Raw genomic sequence first — 22,450 nt, 5'->3', positions numbered from 1 at the left:
AAAAGAAAATTCCAGAATATTTTCACAGGCATGTGAATTCATGTATGTATCTATTGATTGGGGTTTCAAGAATATATGGAGCAAATTAGATGTTAGACACTCCCAGTTTTGCGAAGACCTCATGATTTATTAGTGGCTGTTGGTGCGGATTTGGATGTATAAATCATTCTTCTATAAGCTTTGTATATTTTTGACACTGTTTGTTGGATAGAGCGGAAATGGTTATTTAAGTTTCAACATGCATGGTAGTTTAAAGCATCAAAATTAGAACACCATTACTCTGAAATCGCAATTGTCCAGAAAGCTGAATGACAGTAACCCAAAGTAGCTTCAGTTATCCTTGAGGAATCAAATGTTCAACACTCAAAATCATGTTGCACAAAAACACTTTCAGTATCTTTTCCAAAACCATTTGGGGATTGAAGTGAAGCATTAAAAATTGAAAATATTGTAAAGACAATCCAATTTTAGAATGATATAAGATCTACAGAACCACAAGGGCCAGGCAGCTGAAGCTTTGTTTGATTGATAATGACATTAATATTTGGGGTTCTTTGATACAATCTAAATGGTGCTCATGTTTATTTTTGTTATAGATAATGATCATGACAATAACAATACCAAGCATTTTCACTAAAATGTCTTTTAAATTCAAATATTTTCTTAAGTCTTATGCATGCTACATGTTTTGTTTGTATGTCATGTCATTGGTGAAGGTCATACTCGAGGTCATAGCCTGAAAAAGGTTTGTTAACCACCTAACTCAAGAAGGATTCAATGAAACTTTGTACATATGTATTCCTGAAGATGGGGCTGAAATCACAAGAGGTTTTCAGTGACCTATGTATAAGGTCAAGGTCACAGTGAAGTGCATTTGTAAAATATGCTGCCATTTTCACTGTAATGCCTATTTCTGCAGATATTGTTTTGAGTCTTGTGCCTGTAGTTGTATTTGTATAAAAAGTGATGATAGGTCACAGGGACATACTTTCAAAAGTACGTTATGCCATACTTTATATTGTTACACTGTTGAAGCCCTATTCTACCCTGGATCTTCACGGGTCTGTATGACTCAAGAAGTATTCATTATAGTAGGATTAGATTCAGTACATATGTACATATTTAGTACAATTGCATACAACTTTCTTATTAGTGTAGCTACATACGTGGTACCTGTTTTATAGTTGTATTTCATTCGGTATATGTTTGCTCAAACCAGAAGTGATGTCCTTAAACCTGAAGTGTTTTATTTTGTGGTAGCTAGAGGCACAGGATGAAGTTGTACTGCATATGACAGCTTTAGGAATAAAAGATGAATATAGATAGCTATTGCTAAGGTCAGCAGCCACCTGATTTGGTGAAGTCATCATGGTTCATGATACATGTTTCGGTGGCAATATTTGGAACAACAGAAAAAAGTGGGTTTTGCCTATGTTTGTCCATAGATTGTGCTGTTGTGATATTTTTCCCTTATACTTTCTTCATGCACGAAGAGGCGGTCCGGTAGCCTAGTGGTTAAAGCGTTCACTTGTCATGCCGAAGACCCGGGTTCGATTCCCCACATGGGTACAATGTGTGAAGCCCATTTCAGGTATCCCTGCCATGATATTGCTGGAATATTGCTAAAAGCGGCAGTAAAACCAGTGTCACTTACTCACTCTTCACACAATACTTGTGGAAACAAAGTTCAACAATATATCAATGTGCAACTTGATCTATTAGCCTAGAGCCCAAGTTTTTAATATTTGAGTTAAGTGAAGTCAGCTGGAAATCTACAAAAACTTTCATGCTCAAGAAAAAGTTTGAGACAGTAGATGAAAAATGTTTCTGCACAGGTTAATGTATAGGGCTTACTCCCAAATGACAAAGAATGTGCTTTTCCATGATCTCAAGTTACTGATATTTAAACTATGTGTGATGAATTAGGAGGACCTATTAACATGACAAGACTTTCTGGCTTATTAAGCAACTTACACGAAAATGATACAGCAAAGAGTAGCCACATTGTCAGGATTCCAAAGTCAGCTAGTGAGCCATGCAGGGTCCTTGGCGTCTTCTGAACAGAAATTATAACCTGTCATGACAGTGTGATGAAGTTCATGTACAAGAACCTGAACTACTTTCAATAGTCGCATCAATACGCTTTGGAACTGAACACTTACATTGAAAGTTGTATCAAGTGGGACGAAACAATGATGTATCGCGATGTTTTACTTCTCGATACATTGTTTGTATCGATCACAGTTGCACACTAAGTAAAAAGTATTGATTCTTACCTTAAATGTTTTCTTGAATAAGTGTTACACCAAACACTAATTACTAGTGAAATTGAGTTGTGAAAACGTTTCATCCATTACCCCATACCTGACACTGCCAACTGTTAATCATTAATGTGCCAGGTATTTGACAATCCTGTCTTTGAAAAAGATGGCTTATACACCACAGATAAGTGCACATGCAAGTATCGCGATACGTATCAGATCGTAAGCAAGGTATCGTGATACGTATCAGATCACACTGTCGGTGTATCGTCCCAGCCCCAGTATCCCAGTGAAGATTCCGTCATAGAAGAGGTCTTCAGCAACCCATGCTTGCCGTAAAAGGTGACTATGCTTGTCGTAAAAGGCGACTAACGGGATCGGGTGGTCAGGCTCGCTGACTTGGTTGATGCATGTCATCGATCTCAATTGCGTGGATCGATGCTCATGATATCAATCACTGGATTGTCTGGTCCAGACTCGATTATTTACAGACCGCCGTCATAGAGCTAGAATATTGCTGAGTGCGGCGTTAAACAACAAACCAACCAATCATGTCCATTCTAGAATTTGGGCATAATAACCTCCATAGCTGTTTTTCAAAGATCTACATTATGAACTAACCTAGAACGTTTTTCTATACATGCTTGAGAATGACAATGTATTGATCATGTTAATACTTGTGAACCCACATCTGACATTTTGCCCCTGTAGATGAGGTGAGTGGTGGAAGAGGCTTGTCTTCCTGCTTGTTATTGTGAAATGACACTTGAATCTGTGACAAAATCAGGCTAGAAATTCAAAACAATATGTGGGTATGGTTGCATTTATATATGTTTTTGTACGTGAATTAGGTTATGGGATCTGATCGATTTTCACTTTGATTATTTGTTCAAGGACCATTCCTTGGTATTTAGATCAATATTGTGAAGCAAGCATTTCTCAGAAAAGTTTGCAGGGAGTGTGGCAAGATAGATTTTATATTATTCTCTTTTATAACATTAAAAAAATGTAACATTTCTTGAAATAATGTGAGTTCTTTATCTTGTTAAATTGATACACCACAGCTGGGGTAGCCTTAAAAGCATCACAAGGCATGGCCAACTTAAAGTTGGCAGCTGTGAACTGTATGTTCATTTGATAATTGACTTTAGTTTATTTAAGAATTCATTTTCACTTTGTGTGACTGACGACGTTCATACAACAAATAGATTTAATATCATTATTAGATGAGAAATGTCGGTTCCGAACTAGTTACCTCAGTTGGGGCTGGCTAAAAAGTTTGATGATCGGAATTATCATTGATGGGAAGAAATATTAACGATTATTGATATGAAAATTGTGTCTTCGATAATATCTTACATGAACTATTGTGATGAAATAAAGATCTTATTTCTGAAAGCAGACTTGTTATGTCCATTGCCAAAGACGGAAGGCAACTGATTTTGTTGTATCTTAAAGTTAAAGGTCCATAATGTAATCCATGCATAAATGTCACCATCAACAGTGACGTGAAATAGGTTTATGTGAAATATGCATATTTGCTCAAAGTTACTTCTCCGATATTTATCGATAATTGATTATTAACGATTATAGATCTCTAAGATCGATATTGATAGCCAGCCCTAATCTCAGTAAGTCAGTGACAGTGATAATTCACCATAAAGTCTACTATACAGTACAGGATGTCAAAATGGCTGACATGATCAACGTGATGGGGGAAATATACGAAGTTGTCAGTGAAGCTGTGGTGATTATAAATGTTTAAGTCATCATTGATCAATTGGCCAATAATTCAAAGGTGATTATAAAGATGTGTCGAATTGATACTTAAGTAAATTAGATTGCAGTAGAATGTTGTTGACTGTCATGGCAGTCTATGCATGGATCAAGTTGATAGATTGGGTGTGCATTTATTTGTTTTGTTCATTAGGCTGGGTCATAAAGAGCATATTCGATCATGGGCATTCAGTCTCTTTTCAGTGTATATACGAAAACCCTGAGTTTTGATCAGAAACATGAGACACTTCTGTATTGTATTTAAAGCAGGTGATTTCCCAGGGGTTCACCAGGAATGTGAAAGCAGTCTGTCAGTGTTTATGTCATTTCAAGAGTATAGTCTCATGAAAAACGTATGAATGTCAAAATGTTTTGTTTCGTGATTATGTGACCTGTCTCGTCCAATAAAAAAGCTGTATATCATGTAGGAGTTCACATTAAAAAATCTAGATAAGTGATTTTGCATGTTTTCATAGTTTGAAAGCATCCCAACTTTTGCCATGCTGTCTTCACTCTCATTAGGTTGATTGTTTCCTTGTCAGTTTGGCGCCTGTTCATTCATTTGGTGATGTTCCATATGTGAAAGATTGCCTTGTGTTTGCACTCCGTCAAACATTGTCTCCTCAATCTATTCTAGTTATATTTTCAGCTTCTCTTAAGTCATTGCAAATCGGGTGCTGACAATGGGGTGAGGGTGAAATTCAGATCCAGTTTTGATTACTGTCATTATGGTGGCTGATGGCTGTTGTTGCATTGGCCCATGATTAAGGAATGTGATTTGTTATTGACCCGTGAAGATCAGGGTAGAATAGGTCTTCAGCAACCCAGGCTTGTCGTAAGAGGCAACTAAGGGGATCAGGTAGTCATGCTCACTGACTTGGTTGATGCATGTCATCGTATCCCAATTGCGTGGATCGATGCTCATGATGTCAATCCCTGGATTGACTGGTCCAGACTCGGTTATGTACAGACCGCCGTCATATAGCTGGGATATTGCTGAGTGCTGAAATAACCTAACCTAACCTTTTGTGTTATTTTGTTTGCAGGAAATAGGTATAAGTATTATCAATAATTAGGCACATGTAATCTTTTCCCTTGACTATGGTCTCTCTTCTTCACTTTATTCCAATAGTTACCATATACTTGAGAGTATCAAAACTGATGACCTTAATGCTTATAACACTGATAATAAGGTGATCTGTTTTCCTCCTCACTCACAGTGTTTGAAGTTGCTTGATAATGATGGACCAGAGTTGTCTGTGTATCATTGTATCCTGTACACTAATGTTGTAAGACACTGACTGATATTTTCAAATTCTCTGTTTGAATATGTTCATTGAAGACCCTTCAATGATGAATCTTTTCACACAGTAAAAATGGGTTAGATCTGAAACAAAATGTCTCTAGGCCCAACAAGATTGTCACCATCATCCGTTTTTGTTTCAATTACTGTCTGAACAACATCTTAGGATAGATATTGCAGGCTTACTATAGGAGGCATGCTCTATCTTAGGTCTCAGTAGGGATCTGATGTAGACTGTATATCAGCTGTCTGAGACACAGAAATGGTAATTAATCCTGAGTGGTGCAAAGCACTGTTGAACATGGTGAGGAGCTGACAGAGCTGCCCTAAATATGTCCCAGTTGGCTACATTTGTGTTTCTTTAAACCCTGTGGTGTGAAAAGATTTGTCATGATCAGTTTCTATATATGATCCAGGGTGTTGTTATCAGGACACATAATTTTCATTACCTTTAGTCATATACACCTACACAAATGTACTGTGAGCATAAGAAGTGTGCATGGTTTGTTTGGCCTCTGCAGGCAATGTCAGGATGCCTAGAACCATGGATGGTGCAGCCGCTTGGTGCTTCCTGCTTTACCCGTGGTTTTACAGTGTTGCTCAGCCTGTAACTAGGTGATTGCATGTGTCTGTGTCTTACATCCAGGTACTATAGACACCAAAAGATGGATAGGTTGTAGTAATTGCATTGGTGTGAGTACACCAGGGTGGTGAGCCCCTATGAAGGATCTGCACCCTATTCTGAGCTGACAAGCAGCCTGCTTCACCAGTCCTTGTTCTGAGAAGCGGGAACTTTCCTTGTCAGACACACTAAGCCCTTTTTTTCACAGAATAGTTGCTGTAATGTGTTTAAGTAAGAGAATATGTTTTTCCTCTTCTATCATGGCAATATATGCCCTAGACAATTGATGAAACACCAACTAAAATTGTTTCTGGCCTAATGCCAAATATTGCTGTGAACACATCAAATCACAGTCAGTATATGTTTGGGGAAAAGTTGCTTATGTAGTCAAAAGTGGCCATTTCTACAGGTTGGCTCAAAGAATAGAAATGATTATGAATTACTTTTATTTTGATCTTATTCCTGGCTCCATGACGCATTCAGGAAATATCAATAGGATAGAGAACTTGTTAAAATGAAAATCAAATTGATTTGTGGGTTGTAACTTGAGAGATACTTTTCTATGAATAATAGAAACACTTCCATATTTGTGATGTTGCACTACAGTAAAGATGCATTCTACATGTATAAATCATCAAGTAGAAATTATCATGGGCTTGTTTTGCATCTATTCATATGTAAGTATCCAGGTTAGAACTAAGAGATTTCAAAAGGCAGAATAGGTTCCACGTTCTTCATGTTTGCTGAAAAGACAACTGAAATGGATGTTGTGTGTTCAGGATGTCCGTTTGGTGTCAGGATAGGTGATTATCCAAGATCACCCAACAATTAGATAATATCACTGCTGAGGCTCTATGTTCTGTGCTTCCTGTACACAGATGACAGTCCAGACTACCTGGGTTCTTGTCCATGACCATCTTTCCATGCACTGCTGAGGTTCACTGTTCTGTCCATCTGTCACAGACACTAGATGACAGTCCAGACTACCTGGGTTCTTGTCCATGACCATCTTTCCATGCACTGCTGAGGTTCACTGTTCTGTCCATCTGTCACAGACACTAGATGACAGTCCAGACTACCTGGGTTCTTGTCCATGACCATCTTTCCATGCACTGCTGAGGTTCACTGTTCTGTCCATCTGTCACAGACACTAGATGACAGTCCAGACTACCTGGGTTCTTGTCCATGACCATCTTTCCATGCACTGCTGAGGTTCACTGTTCTGTCCATCTGTCACAGACACTAGATGACAGTCCAGACTACCTGGGTTCTTGTCCATGACCATCTTTCCATGCACTGCTGAGGTTCACTGTTCTGTCCATCTGTCACAGACACTAGATGACAGTCTAGACTACCTGGGTTCTTGTCCATGACCGTCTTTCCATGCACTGCTGAGGTTCACTGTTCTGTCCATCTGTACACACACTAGATGACAGTCCAGACTACCTGGGTTCTTGTCCATGACCATCTTTCCATGCAATGCTGAGGTTCACTGTTCTGTCCATCTGTACACACACTAGATGACAGTCCAGACTACCTGGGTTCTTGTCCATGACCATCTTTCCATGCACTGCTGTTGTTCTATGTTCTGCCCATCTGTCACAGACACTAGATGACAGTCCAGACTACCTGGGTTCTTGTCCATGACAATCTTTCCATGCACTGCTGAGGTCCTATGTTCTGTCCATCTGTACACACACTAGATGACAGTCCAGACTACCTGGGTTCTTGTCCATGACCATTTTTCCATGCAATGCTGAGGTCCTATGTTCTGCCCATCTGGTCACAGACACTAGATGACAGTCCAGACTACCTGGGTTCTTGTCCATGACCATCTTTCCATGCACTGCTGACGTTCTATGTTCTGCCCATCTGTTACAGACACTAGATGACAGTCCAGACTACCTGGGTTCTTGTCCATGACCATCTTTCCATGCACTGCTGACGTTCTATGTTCTGCCCATCTGTTACAGACACTAGATGACAGTCCAGACTACCTGGGTTCTTGTCCATGACCATCTTTCCATGCACTGCTGAGGTTCACTGTTCTGTCCATCTGTACACACACTAGATGACAGTCCAGACTACCTGGGTTCTTGTCCATGACCATCTTTCCATGCACTGCTCAGGTTCTATGTTCTGCCCATCTGTTACAGACACTAGATGACAGTCCAGTCTACCTGGGTTCTTGTCCATGACCATCTTTTCATGCACTGCTGACGTTCTATGTTCTGCCCATCTGTCACAGACACTAGATGACAGTCCAGACTACCTGGGTTCTTGTCCATGACCATCTTTCCATGTACTGCTGACATTCTATGTTCTGCCCATCTGTCACAGACACTAGATGACAGTCCAGACTACCTGGGTTCTTGTCCATGACCATCTTTCCATGCACTGCTGACATTCTATGTTCTGCCCATCTGTCACAGGGGCGGTCGGGTAGCCTAGTGGTTAAAGCTTACGCTCGTCACGCCGAAGACCCGGGTTCGATTCCCGACATGGGTACAATGTGTGAAGCCTATTTCTGGTGTCCCCCGCCGTGATATTGCTGGAATATTGCTAAAAGCGGCGTAAAACCATACTCACCCACCCACCCACCCATCTGTCACAGACACTAGATGACAGTCCAGACTACCTGGGTTCTTATCCATGACCATCTTTCCATGCACTGCTGAGGTTCTATGTTCTGTCCATCTTTCCATGCACTGTTTATTATGCAAAAATGTTTGTGATATTGACCAGATATTTATGGAATGCTTTTCAAGTGCAATGTCTCTGTGATTAACCACAACTGTCCATAAATTAACACATTGCATGTGGCGACACATGTGTCGATTCAAATGCTCCAGCCAATCAGTAAGGAGAGCTGCTGTTATGCTGGCTTTCTTATTGGCTGTCCAATGGATGGGAAGCATTTCATTCTTGAACAAGGTTTTTCAACTTTGCTGATGACAAGAACTCCTAACTAAGAGCGCCGATTGACTCGCTAGGTAAACATAAACATTGCAAATGCTAATCCATGTTCAGATGTTTAATGATATCTGGTTGTTACAGTAAACCTGGGGGCAGGGGTGGCCCAGTTGTCTAAGGCGCTGCGATTCGCTGTGCAGAGTTGCGTCCCTTGGGCACGCCAGAATCCTATGATTGTGGGTTCGAATCACGGTTCGGGCCGATTATGTTTCTAGTTTTGTCAGCACCATACCAGTGCTCGTGGGTTTCACCGAAGTGGTAAACGTCTTAGACCTACATCATTCGGGCTTTCCTCCCACATTAAGCTGACACGCTGCGATATAACTGGAATATTGTTAAAAGCGGCATTAAACCCAACTCACTCACTCACTACAGTAAACCTATCGTGCTGGTAATCATCTCATCAGAAAACAATGCTAGCAATTGAGAGGAAATTGGAGATTGTGACCAATTCTCAGTGTTGGTATATGAAATAGGCATATGCTGGAGTACTTAGAGTTTATGCAATGTTGTTTAAACTAAGTTTTGCCAGTTTACAGTAGACAACATCCCATTCCCATGGCAGCACTAGGTGACCTTATCTTAAAAATTACCACGTGCCACATCTCTGTTACCTCATTGGATCAGTTGGCCGAAACAAAGCCAACTCAAATGGTTTTACCTTGGAACCACATTCTAGCTCCTATTTGTTGTGTTTACCACATACATTTAGGTTTCAGCTTAGTTTATTGTCATGTATGATTGGTTGCTCAATGTATGCCATGACTACTTGGATTTGGGTTTATCTGAGCTGAGGCTCAACTGATCACTATCATATGGATTGGTTAAGGCTCTTCTGGTCACCATATTTATGAGGAATATGCTATACTTCAAGCTCTTCTCATCATATGGATGGGTTGTAAGTTATCTGACTACAAGATAACATGAGGATTATGGCCCATCACTGCACACACAGCATCAACATATGTATGATATGCATTGGTTTGTTTTATCTAATCTACAGACAGTTCAGTCTAGGCTATCCCTTTAAGCCATTGCTATACCTAGGTTTCAAATTGAGAACATTAAACAACCACTGGTTTGTCTGGCCCATTCTCTGTTATAAAGAGGCTGCTATGATAGATCAAAATATTGCTGTCTGTGGCTTCAAACAGCAAACATCTGATTCTCCGAATGTCCCACATTATTGCAGTCACATCAGCATATTAACAAGTCTTGAATGAACACTGCATCTGAGTAGGTTGTAGCTCATCTGATTATGACATTCATGGATTAAGCTATAGCGGATTAAGCGGAGCATCACCATCTCCATGCCATGACTTGCTGCATATATTTATGATTTCTGTCAGTTTACTCACCATCTATTATTGAAAGCCATCTTCCAAACGTTAACTATCAAGTTGCCATTCTTATTACCAGGCATTCATTTCGGCAGTACTCAATCTCTACATTTGCTGCATAACAGCCTGCTGATAGCTGTCCCTTATACAGTGTGCAGGAGTGTTACAGTGAGCATCAAGTCATTGTTCTTGTTGCATGTGCAGTTTTTGTGTTGAAGTAATGAGACCCCACACAGAAATGCAGACAGCTGATAGACAACATCAGCTTGAGAGCATACATACTTTGGTTTAATGATTCTAAGATGGAGAAAAAATATTTTATTTCAGTCATTGCCTTGGTAACTATGACGCAAATCTGACATCCCTCAGTCATTTAATCTCAACTGCTTTCCTGAAAATTCAGTCTTGGAGACGGTATATACTTTATTGGTCATACATAAATATGATTATGTATCTGATTGTGTGTTTAGGAGGTATAATCTTAGGGTTCTGGTGGTTGAATCTTATGGTCAGTATGAATTTTGCAAAAAGTCATTCTGATTTTTGTGAAAAGTCAGAATACTTACAAATTTATCATGAAAATTACGTAAAAGAAAATTATGAAAAAAAGACATGAGTTGCAAGAGCATGAATAGTTAACCAGAAATGGCATATGGAGTCTTAAGATGAAGGAGTGAAGTGTACAATAAGACTCATCACAATGTGGCTAAGATGAAGCTGAGACAGCATTACCCATTAAGTCTGATATGAGGTACTAGCATTGAATCCTCTCTCGGGTTGCAGAAAGAGGGGAAACAATAAGTTTAGGGGTTTCTGTGAGTGAGTGAGTGAGTTGGGTTTAACCACGCTTTTAACAATAACAGTATTCCAGTTATATCACGGCATGTCAGCTTAATGTGGGAAGAAAGCACGAAGTGATGCAGGTCTCAGACGTTTACCACTTCGGTGAAACACACGAGCACAGGTATGGTGCTGACAAACCTAGAAAATTGGGGCGAACTGGGATTCGATACCACAATCATAGGTTTCTGCCGTGCCCAAGGGACGGTATGGTTTTACACCGCTTTTAGCAATATTCCAGCAATATCAAGGCTGGGGACACCAGAAATGGACTTCACACGTTGTACCCATGTCGGGAATTGAACCCGGGTCTTCTGCGTGACGAGCGAACGCTTTAACCACTAGGCTACCCGACTGCCCCGTTTGGCCTACCAACAGTATGACTGCACCAGTACATGTGAAAAGTTCATCTGGATTTTTAGTGCTTATTTATGTTTTGTCTTATTATTAATATTATATTATTTTTTTTTAATTTTCCAGATTGCTTATTTATTCATTATTTACTAGCCACTGTCATACAGGTGGAATATTGCTAAGTGCTTCATAATAAACAACTAACATACCTACATATACTAACAATAAAGAGGTCGGGTAGCCTAGTGGTTAAAGCGTTCGCTCGTCACGCCGAAGACCTGGGTTCGATTCCCGACATGGGTACAATGTGTGAAGCCCATTTCTGGTGTCCCCCGGCGTGATATTGCTGGAACATTGCTAAAAGGGGCGTAAAACCATACTCACTCACTAACAATTAAGATTCTAACAGTATAATCTGTACCTTAAAGTTAATGTTTAATAAATATGCTGGTGAGGGACAATGGTTGCATGTAGTTACGAGCTACATCGTATAAGATTCCTGCACATGCTGTGTTATTGTTGAATCTGTGCTCCTTATAGCTACAGGTAGGCCATCTAACGAGGTTCACTAGTGGGTAATATGCTCTGATATAAGGAGGCTGTAGTTACCTCATTATCCACTGTTCTGTTTGCACTGTTAGTGTGAGCCCGCGGCTGATCTGTATTGGTGTACCAGACCCACTGGCATGATAACGGACAGAGTGACATTGTCTGGCTTTTCCCTACCTTCTGCACTAAGGATGTTCCCTCTGATTTTCAGAATATATTCAACTAGAGTCTATTTGTTCAATGATTAAGAAACTTGTTTCTTCTTAAATTTTGAATATAATGATCGTTTTGTTACACTTTTGGATATTTGTTGATAATTCTAAGTGGTACATTGAAGGTAAAAGGTTTGTGTCTATAAACACTGGACAATTAATTTGGATGTTTCCATTCTCTAGTCACATGTCTTTGACCATGAACATTACAACTACTGAGCTAGGCTGATGAATGCAGCAATTCCTAATCTTGAATCCATTCATCTATATTTGTGCCAGCAATGCACTTCAGTTCATGTCCAACATCAATCACTACGAGAGAGCGTACCTCGCCATGCTCACTGCGCAAAGAAAATTACTCTTATCGAAGTTTCTTCTGCTTCGTTTTATTGACCATTGCCAGAAAATAGGACATTTTTGTGAAAGATAAATGCAATCAATTTTTATTACCTGATATTCAACACAAATCACAACTGAAATGAATGCAAATTATTTTCCTGGCATGTTTTCACTTGCCTCGCAGTATGACTCCAAGCAACAGACTCCAACATTGGAAATTTCATGAAAGCTGTCATTACACACAAACAAAGGACACACAGCCTAATGAGGAACTCAGCTGTACATTCAGCTCTGTCAGTATGAGGATTGGATTGGATCAATACTGGACTTTAAATTTTTTAACAGTGTTTAATTAATCGATGATTTTTATTAAGTATTAAATATTGTGTAACTTTTCTAAAGCGTAACTTTCTGGCAGGCTCATGTTTCAGAATGACTGAATATTAGTTTCAATGTAGCATGCTGAATTTCTCATGATATACTGTATTCGACGTAATAAGCGCCCCGCTCTAATAAGTGCCCACGGCAATATTAGCTAATATATTGGCTAGTTAACAATCCCAATTAGCACCCCTTCCGATTGATCAATGTACACAAGAGTTATTTACTCACGTATAATACGTACTCGAGTGTTATATGCACCCTTTATTATGGGCAATTAAATTCTGGAAAAATATATATGTCGTATATAAACATTTCAGGCTGTCAGCAAAAACCACAAAATTTATCTTTCAACTCTGTGTTTTTTCACCAAAATAATATTCCAATAAGAGACCCCTATTTGTAATTTTGAGAGCGCCCTGGGCGCTTATTATGTCGAATACGGTAATCTGTATCATTTTTCAGTTATATTAATTACTAGGTGTTATTGTCATGATTATTAATGTGATGCATTGTTTGGAAGAGTGGTATTGACTGGTGTGGAAGCTAATAGCTGTTGGGTGGCAAACAATATTAATTTCTGTGTATGTGATCTTATACAATTACATCAATGTAAACAAAAAATATTCAATATTTGGTAATTTTGATATGTAGTTTGCAGCCAACCTCTATCACAATGATCACTGCACCCGTTTCCATTTAACATGTTTACCTAGACTGCCTTTAGAAACATATCTAACAAGTCCTTTGGGGGCCTCATCTTTGTATTCCCAGTACCCAATTTTCACTCAAATGCTGCTGACTGACAACTAAATTCCCATTTGCAGTTGGGGCATTTAACTTTAGTTCCATGACTTTCTTTCCTCGTTCAAGGCATTGCTTTTTTGTATCTGAATGCCAATAAAATGAGATTCATGCAGGTCTAATGAAAGTTGGAGAAAAAGGTTTTTTGTATTCCTGATAGTCCAATAAAAGTTATTGGTCGTGGAAGAAGGGGGAAAAAACCAGTAATGCCTCAGTACCTCCATGTCATATCACTGTTTAGCCAATAACCCATTGTTAACTGAAATTGTGTGTCTGGAACCTAAGCTGAAAATGGTATTTGATTATTGATTATATTGACTGTGTTAAAACCAGTGTCTTTTTTCACCTAGTTTCAGTTACATATTTTGAATTCTAAGCCATAGCCATCAAAATGCTGTTTTCACTGCTCTGGTGGGTGGAAGAAATTGTGTAAAAGTGACAAGTTTAGAATACAAAATGTACTGTAGACCTGTGGGTTAAAACATGTAGTCATTCCACATTATGTGTTCAGTGTATGCAGGGGGATATTGAGTGGGGATCTTTTAGGCAATTATGAGTAACAAAGATTTTTGTTTAAGTAACTGAAGAATAATCAAGTTAATGAAAAAAAAGATTTTGGAGATGTAATAAGTGTGACAAAGAGTCCCACAGAGCAAGCTAAAAGGAGACAATGGAACCCATGGCAGTGTCACAGATGGACCTTATACCATGGCAACTGTTCCTGGATGGCTGGAAAGTAATATACATTATTAACTCAATTGCATATCCATTTCAGACTAAATTGATTTTTACCAGGATTGTATGAAATGAACAGAAATAGTGAATATGGTATATTTATAAGAACTGATCAACAAGATAGGGGAATGTTTCCCATCTGAAGGCTTTGCTGGTTTTTAGCTCACACCATTAGTTCTATTGTTGAAAATTAACAGAATAAGAAGTTTCATCTTTATTGAATGATGGATAAATTTGAGGTTAATTATGGAGGTCTGCTTTTGGCTTGATAATTAGGAATGGATCGGAAATAATTTCATCATGACGCCAAAATGAAGTAGTCATTGATTTCTTATGCCCAGAGTCCTTAAGTAGAAGTCCTATGGCAAAATGGAAATAAGCCATGAACTTTAACATGTTTAAAATTTATGATCTGAAAAGTTTATTTTTTTTATGTTTTTGCACTTCATTTAGATAGAAATATTGGGTTTGTTTGAACAAGCAATCAATGTCTCTCTGATGGATGGCATGCATTATTTTAAGACTGCTTGCTGAGAGATGTTTATCACCGTGCGTCCAGTCCTGTAGCCCCATTTTCTCTTTGGTTGCAATTCATGTACAGCTGTTGGGACAGTCACTAGGGCTCTATGATCTGTATAGGGATGAAATTCTTCCAGGCTGATGACAATCATGATTCTGCAGACCTCAATTTGAACATATATACCTATAGCATTGGGTTTATGAAATACTTTTTATCAATAAATTAGGGTAGCCTTAACATTTCAGTTGTTGTAAGATGGCTGCCTGTGTGCGACACCTCAGCGACATCATATATGAACCCCCGACATAGTCTTGTGTTGTTTTCTTGACATCGAAGGCCAATTTAAACCCAAGACCAACAAGGTACGACTCTTACTGAACTTTGATTTGGTGTAATTTGTTTTTATGGGTCTGTTGCATGCACTGATTATTTGGATGTACATTGTTGAAGGCGTTCTAAATTATTTCTGGGTTATAATGGGTCCCCTGAACCTTGTCATAATAATCAATAAGAACGGATTGACTGGTTAGACGGTGTGACTTGGGTGACTGTATGTCATCATGCCCCAATGGTATGGAATGTTGATCGTTTGCCTCATTCACATTCGATTATTTATTGACAGACCTGTGTGTTATTGCTGGAATATTCCTGGCTAATGTTCTTGACAATATTCATTCACTCACTCCTTGCCCTCATTCATCAATACTTGCAACCACGCTCCTCAACATTTCTTAGAAACCTCCTGTGATGTTATCTATTGCTTTTAGAGGTTTCAGATAATGACCTTTGGTGATCTTTATTTCCGGGTACGACCGTAGAATATGTCTAAAGCAACCCATGCTTGCCGTAAAAGACGAATATGCTTGTTGTAAGAGGCGACTAACGGGATCGGGTGGTCAGGGTCGCTGATTTGGTTGATGCATGTCATAGATCCCAAAGACGTGGATCGATGCTCGTGAAATTAATCACTTGATTGTCTGGTCCAGACTCGATTATTTACAGACCGCCGTCATATAGCTGGAATATTGCTGAGTGCGGCGTTAAACAACAAACCAACCAATATTTCTGGGTACTGTACTAAATGTCGATGTCACTTCAGATGGATTTCTGCATGATAACCTTTACGTTCGCTTACAGTTCTTTCCAAACAACCATACTCATTTCTTCTCTGGTCATTCTTAACAAACATCTACCTCCAATGTTATGACCTGTCATACCTGAATTAACTTTTCTTAAAATAGCTTCCAGTCCTTGGATTTGAACACGAACACCACATGGCATTTCGGAATTGTTTTTGAAATAATGCTTTGGAAATATTATAAATTATAACTTGGTATATTTAATAAAGTATGTTTGGTTTTTATTATTGTTAATTGATCATAAACTAGAAATGTGCACTCGCATCTAGAAGATTTTCTAAAAATAGCTGAACACTCATTCTTGTCCAGAGAAACGTGTTGCACATGCAAAATTGACTAAGCCCAGGCCGAGTCTACTCCAGCCAATATTTGTTTTTGCTTGATATTTGACATATTTTCTCATTGAATTCTGCCATATTTGAATGTTGGGATTATTATATGTCAGTATCTAAGCTAGGTTATACAGACCTCTTCAGTTACACTTGGTATTGTAAATCCTCAAGAACAGAGCCTCTGGAGCAAGACATCAAGCTTAATGCCCTAGGCCTTGCTTTCCCTCACCTTTCTTCCCTGGAGTTTTACAATCCCAATCATACCTTCAGGGTCGTGTTTTATCCTGCACATAAAACACAGCCTGACATCACAATCCTACCAACTGCATATCAATCCTTGTCTGTTGATTACATAAGATATGTTTAATTCTGTAACAGTGTGGTGAGATTTTGGCTGGGTTTGGAATAAAATCAAGAATGAAACAGACAAGAGACATCTTCCTACTGCTACAAGCAATACAAAGTAATCAATGTGTCTATAACGGGCGCCATCCACACAGCCACCGATCACATTACATCAGAAACACCTGACACCTACACCAATACTTTCAATAATGCTTATCTAGGGCTTTCTGGTTTATTATTCTCAATAACACCACTAAAACTGGAGATAACAGAGATAATTACCTGATGGATGTGGCAAAACAGATAAACATGGGCACAATTTGTCTCCTTGTACTGGTAAACAGCCTGTGTGTACACTGGGACTGAATGTCTTTGATTGATCTTTCGTCTTGTAATAGTCATTTCACTAGCCTGGATCAGAACAGAACCAGAAACTGTTTCACCTGTAACATGTGTAACTTGTTTTGGAGTATGCTGAGCTAGTGGATAAAACACCTGTAACATCTGTAACTTGTTCCAGAGTACAATGGTTTAGTGGATAGAGTATCTGCCTGGGAGCGTAGGGTTTGTGATTTCGATCCCCGGTTGCATTATACCAAAAGAACTTAATAGTTGGTAATTGTTGTTACCCTGCCCGGTGCTTACAGAAAGGGGCTAAAACAGGGACTGGTGGGCACAGAGTCAGTATACACTGTCTGACTAGGGTGTCCATGTTCAACTGAAGCATGATACGGTAAATCTGGAAATTAATGCATCTCCAAATTATTATGACTGCTGACCCTTGCCAAAAATGCGACTCCCCACACCCCAGTGGAATGATACATATCATAACTTTAATCCAACCTTACCTTAATCCAATCAAACAGCATATACCACTGCTTATTAGCGCTGAGTAGAGCACTAAAGTAAAAACAGTAAAAAGGGTTTTCCTAAAAACATCACACAGTTCACTTGCATTAAGGAAGTTCAAAGGCAATAAAATAATTGAACAAACAACAGTTCACTGATTGGTATGTGGAGGTGTCAACAAGCTTGACACGAGTGGGTAGAACTCTTGACCCCATCAGTGATAACTCACCGGATGCGCAATGTGTCATTCCTATTCTTTAAATGACATTATTATATGCTGCTGCTCTGAATAAACCATGTTTTGTGTTTATATTCAAGTTGGTATTTCCGCTATCCTAAGTGTGCAGTGAGGCCGTCTTATTGTTGATAGTCATTTGGAGACATAAATGCGAAGTTAATTAATGCAAGCAAAGACCACTCGCATTTTTCGCATTTAATTCACGCTCGCGTTAATTTCAAGATTAACAGTATCTAATGGGCTAGCACTATAAAATCCTCATTTACAATTGCTGACTAATAACAAGATCATATAAGTGGAATAATCTTGAATGCGATGTTAAGCCCTATTTCACCTCACCTCCTGAATATGAGTTGATTTAGAACTTCATAACTTTCATGACAGTTAAGTTCTCTTACATTTGTGATAATTTACTTGCTCTTTGTTCTTCTCAATGAGTACATGTTTTTTGGAAACATAAATAATTGCTCCCATACAAGTTACTGATATAGTATGACTCTGTTTTACCGCAGGCTCTGTGTTGTCACAATATCGGTAAATCTCGTAATCCACACCCCCTGTCAATTGTTTACTTATGCAAATCTAAGCACGATATTTCATTGCTTGATTGAATACAGGACACGTTGTGGTTTGTCACAGCTGTTCATAAGTATAAGTATATTGACTTTTTTATGATAGTTTCTGGAATGTTTTTGAAGTGGAATTATCCCTACCTCAATTCAAAATTGTTAAGAGAAGTACTCATTTGTTAGGACGAAGCTGTTTGACCCAACCTAGGTATGCCGATTATGCATATTCCAAAACAGGAAGTGATGCAAAGCACATTTTCCACATTTATCATACCACAAAATAACCATACCGTGATAATATAGAGTTGCCCGCCCTTGAGTCGCTAATGACAAGTACTTTATTTACCGAACTTGTTAAAGAAAATCAGCATCGATCAATCCTAATTGATATGTCATAAAAGTTGACAAAGAACAGGAAACATTTTGCTTATAACATATGTTGAATAGGTTAGTAAGCATGTGTCATTTATTTTGTAACGATAGATTATAAATTAACTATTAACCTCGATAATATGGCGCACCATGCTATATTTAATTAAGGGGCAGAACCAAATCCAAATACAAGTTGCCTGAGAATGGATGATATATTCAATCTTGGCTTTAATGTCCTAAGTTGATTTCCATGTTTGTAAAGTTCCAGGAAAGAAGAAACTGTAGCCACAAGGGTCCATAGCTCACCTTAATGTTCATGGTCACAGGGAGCAGAATCAGACAAATTATTTGTAATCAGGAGGTTTTAAAATAACATATATATTACAGAATGGATAAACTGGTTGTATGTTAAATGACATTTACTTTCAAGAGAAATAGGGGGCGGTCGGGTAGCCTAGTGGTTAAAGCGTTTGCTCGTCCTGCCGAAGACCCGGGTTCGATTCCCGACATTGGTTCAATGTGTAAAGCCCATTTCTGGTGTCCCCCGCCGTGATATTGCTCGAATATTGCTAAAAGCAGCATAAAATCAAACTCACTCACTCACTCAAGAGAAATAGTTGATCTTAATTTGTTTTGATTTTTGTTTTATAATTGGCTATCCTCGTAATTTTCTAATGTTAAGTATTCAAATATCAAAATCACCAATATTATCACATAATAATCATGTAAATACGCATCATTCCATTGAAATAGAATGGCCCCAGTGCTCTATCAAATTCTATTTTAGACTAATGATGCATCATCATGCTAAGTATTAGACACTAACATGTTTATGATGAGCACTCTGCTACTTTGTATAACTTCCAGGGTATTTAACCCAGCACAATGGTGGTAGTTTATGGGACATTTGTGTTTATTTTTCTGAGTACAATACCCTTTTTGAGAGACAGTGTGGAAGCAGAATAATTGGAGAGTAATGGTGACAGTTTACAGTCCCTGTCATTGTGATGTGTTCACTGAAAGAGGACAATGATGGATTTAGAATGATGTCAGTGTGTAATAAGTCCTCCAACAAAGCGAAAACCCTCCAGAGACTTATTCAAAAGTTAAGGCTATTGAGATAGGACTGCTTGACCCTGGTGAAAGCAGTTTTTGCATGCAATCACATTATGTGCTTGTTCCCTATATCTGGGAAGCAAGTACCAGTAGAACCCTGCTTTGATTCCTGTCATTGAGGAACACATGAAGCATCTATTGGGATGCATTGGAAACTTTCATGTTGTTCTTACCTTTACTACATGGGAAGTTGGAATAAGATGGCTTATAGATTACTTTTTTTGGTTTACTACGGACCTGCGGACATGAAAAATAGCAAAATGAAAATAACATTGAAATGACTTCTCCCATATTATTTCATACCACTGATTCTTATGGTGTAAAAAATAAATTAAGAAAATATTAACATAAAGTAACACTTAAATTGGTTTGTGTGGAATAGAGGTTTCATTTCAAAATACAAAACACATAGCGAAGTGTTTATCACAAAGTTTCAAGCGATATTGACTGATAACAGTTACAGCCGTTTGATATCACATATCTGGTTGTGCTGTGTTTTTTTCAGGGAAAATGTTGGCATTCATGTGCCTTGTGACAATTGTTTTCCCCCTGACCACCAACAATGTAAGAACAAAATAAAATTCTGTAAAACAGCTAAAAAATAATTAATCGCCTAAGGATGGAATTTTATCCTGTGACCAAATATACACACGAGTCCATTCCTTCATCATGCTCATGATTCTGTGACAGCAATCAGCCTGAGAGTATCATTGTCTTTGAGTTGGAAACTTGATATCATATCCTAATGTTTTGACATGAAAAATTAAATTTAATAACCAGTGAAAGGTTTGTGGAAAGATGGTACTCATGCATTGTTAGTGTGCTTGCAGGACATCACGTTTCCTTCCTTCATCATTTGTGTACTAGAAGGTTCTTATTTTGTTATGAATAGTATTTGTTCTGTTATCCGTTTCAATTTGAACATGCAAGATTAGTTCATGAATCAGTTTATAAAAGGAGTGGGGGTTTGTTTCCCTTTCCAATTGGTTAAAAACCTAGGAATCATATAATCATGACATTCGGCATCTCATCTATTTTAATTGTTAGATATCAATGTGAACAATATAAAATTTATACAGTAACATCCCAAACTATGTAAGATATCATGTCGTACATTACGAAGATACTCAAGTAAAATTCCATTAACTATTTTCTGTGTATTGACAATGGTCTGGAATCCAGTGCTCTTGAGCCCTCTGTTCTATTTACAGTGGTAAAGGGTTCAACGTTTCAAGCTTACACCATAAATCGACATTTCTGGTTCCTAGCCTAAGAATGTAATGACAGGGCATTGCGTGGCCATAGTAATCCTCAATCAGAATTTTTCTCCCCCAGATTATTCAAGGTACAATCTTTCAACTGTCCTGCAGTGTCCTGTAATTCATTCTGCAACCCTTTGGTTTGTTTTCACCCTGCCCAGGAAGGCTTAGCAACACTAGATCTCTCTCAAGCTGACATAGCATCTTCAACCTGCTGACAATCACCCTCTACAACTTGATAAATAGTTGTTTGGATTTTGTATGGGGACTGGATATTTTTTCATCTACAGTTGAGAAAACATATTTTTTCAATTAACAGAATGAGCCAAAATATTTCTTTTGATAAACATCTTGCAACAATAAAATATCAAATGGTTGGTCAATAAGCATTGCCATGCTGGTCAGCAGAAAATTACTTACTTAGAAAAAATATACATGTCCAAAAGTCATGCTGTTATTGGATATGAGAAGCATCAGAGGGGGATTCAATGCATTTCTCAGATGTAGCCAGATTTGCACCACAGAGAAGTTGCATGACAAAGACATTAGTGTCCATGTCAATTAGTGGTGTTGATACAGCAATACGGTATTGTAATGCGATATCAGGCTCACAATAAAATACAACAATTTACAACCCCTGTAACACGTGAATAATACCAGAAACTGTCGAAGAACCATCTTACGCAGATTCTTTAGTATTTCCTGGTTAGCTTTAAATAGCATAACATTCACAGTGCCCTCTAGCCTATATGTTTCTGTCCTACAATATCCCACCGTCATTCTGAAATTTAAAAGAAAATGATTCAGGATTATGATTCATGTACAAAAAGAAAGAATATCAAGTGAATATAATATCAATGAAATAAAAGTACTGTTTCGTGATACAAATTGTGTCACACCTATATTGTATTGCCGCCCCACCATATCTTTACACCTCCAATGTCTGTGTTATTGTTCTTGACCAAAACTGCTTTGCGAAGAAGTGGGACAGTTTATGTCTCTGACATTCCGGAATGTTTCAATTGAGGAACTCCATGTTAGTCCTATACTATATTGAGAGCTACTATTGATGCAGACATGACATTTGTATAGCCTTCTAGAAGTGGAGACAAGACGGTTACAGTTCTGAAAAGACCATTACAACCGTTACACATTTGTTATGTTCCACAAAAAGATCTGCCAATCTTGATAATCTTTCATATTTATATAGATATAACATGAC

At 38.4% G+C, this 22,450-nt stretch overlaps 1 protein-coding gene across 4 annotated transcripts in view; it reads left to right on the top strand.

Annotated features, from left to right (window-relative positions):
* Positions 1-22,450, top strand: part of LOC124115806 (transient receptor potential cation channel subfamily M member 3-like) — a 291,914-nt gene that overhangs the window by 121,434 nt on the left and 148,030 nt on the right. The gene's annotated exons all lie outside the window — the stretch shown is intronic.

This window comes from Haliotis rufescens, unplaced genomic scaffold, assembly GCF_023055435.1.
Source record: "Haliotis rufescens isolate VD_foot unplaced genomic scaffold, xgHalRufe1.0.p SCAF_1, whole genome shotgun sequence".
In the NCBI taxonomy this organism is placed as follows: Eukaryota; Metazoa; Mollusca; class Gastropoda; order Lepetellida; family Haliotidae; genus Haliotis; species Haliotis rufescens.
The sequence above is the reverse complement of the archived record's forward strand: the minus strand, read 5'-3'. Positions and strand labels throughout refer to the sequence as shown.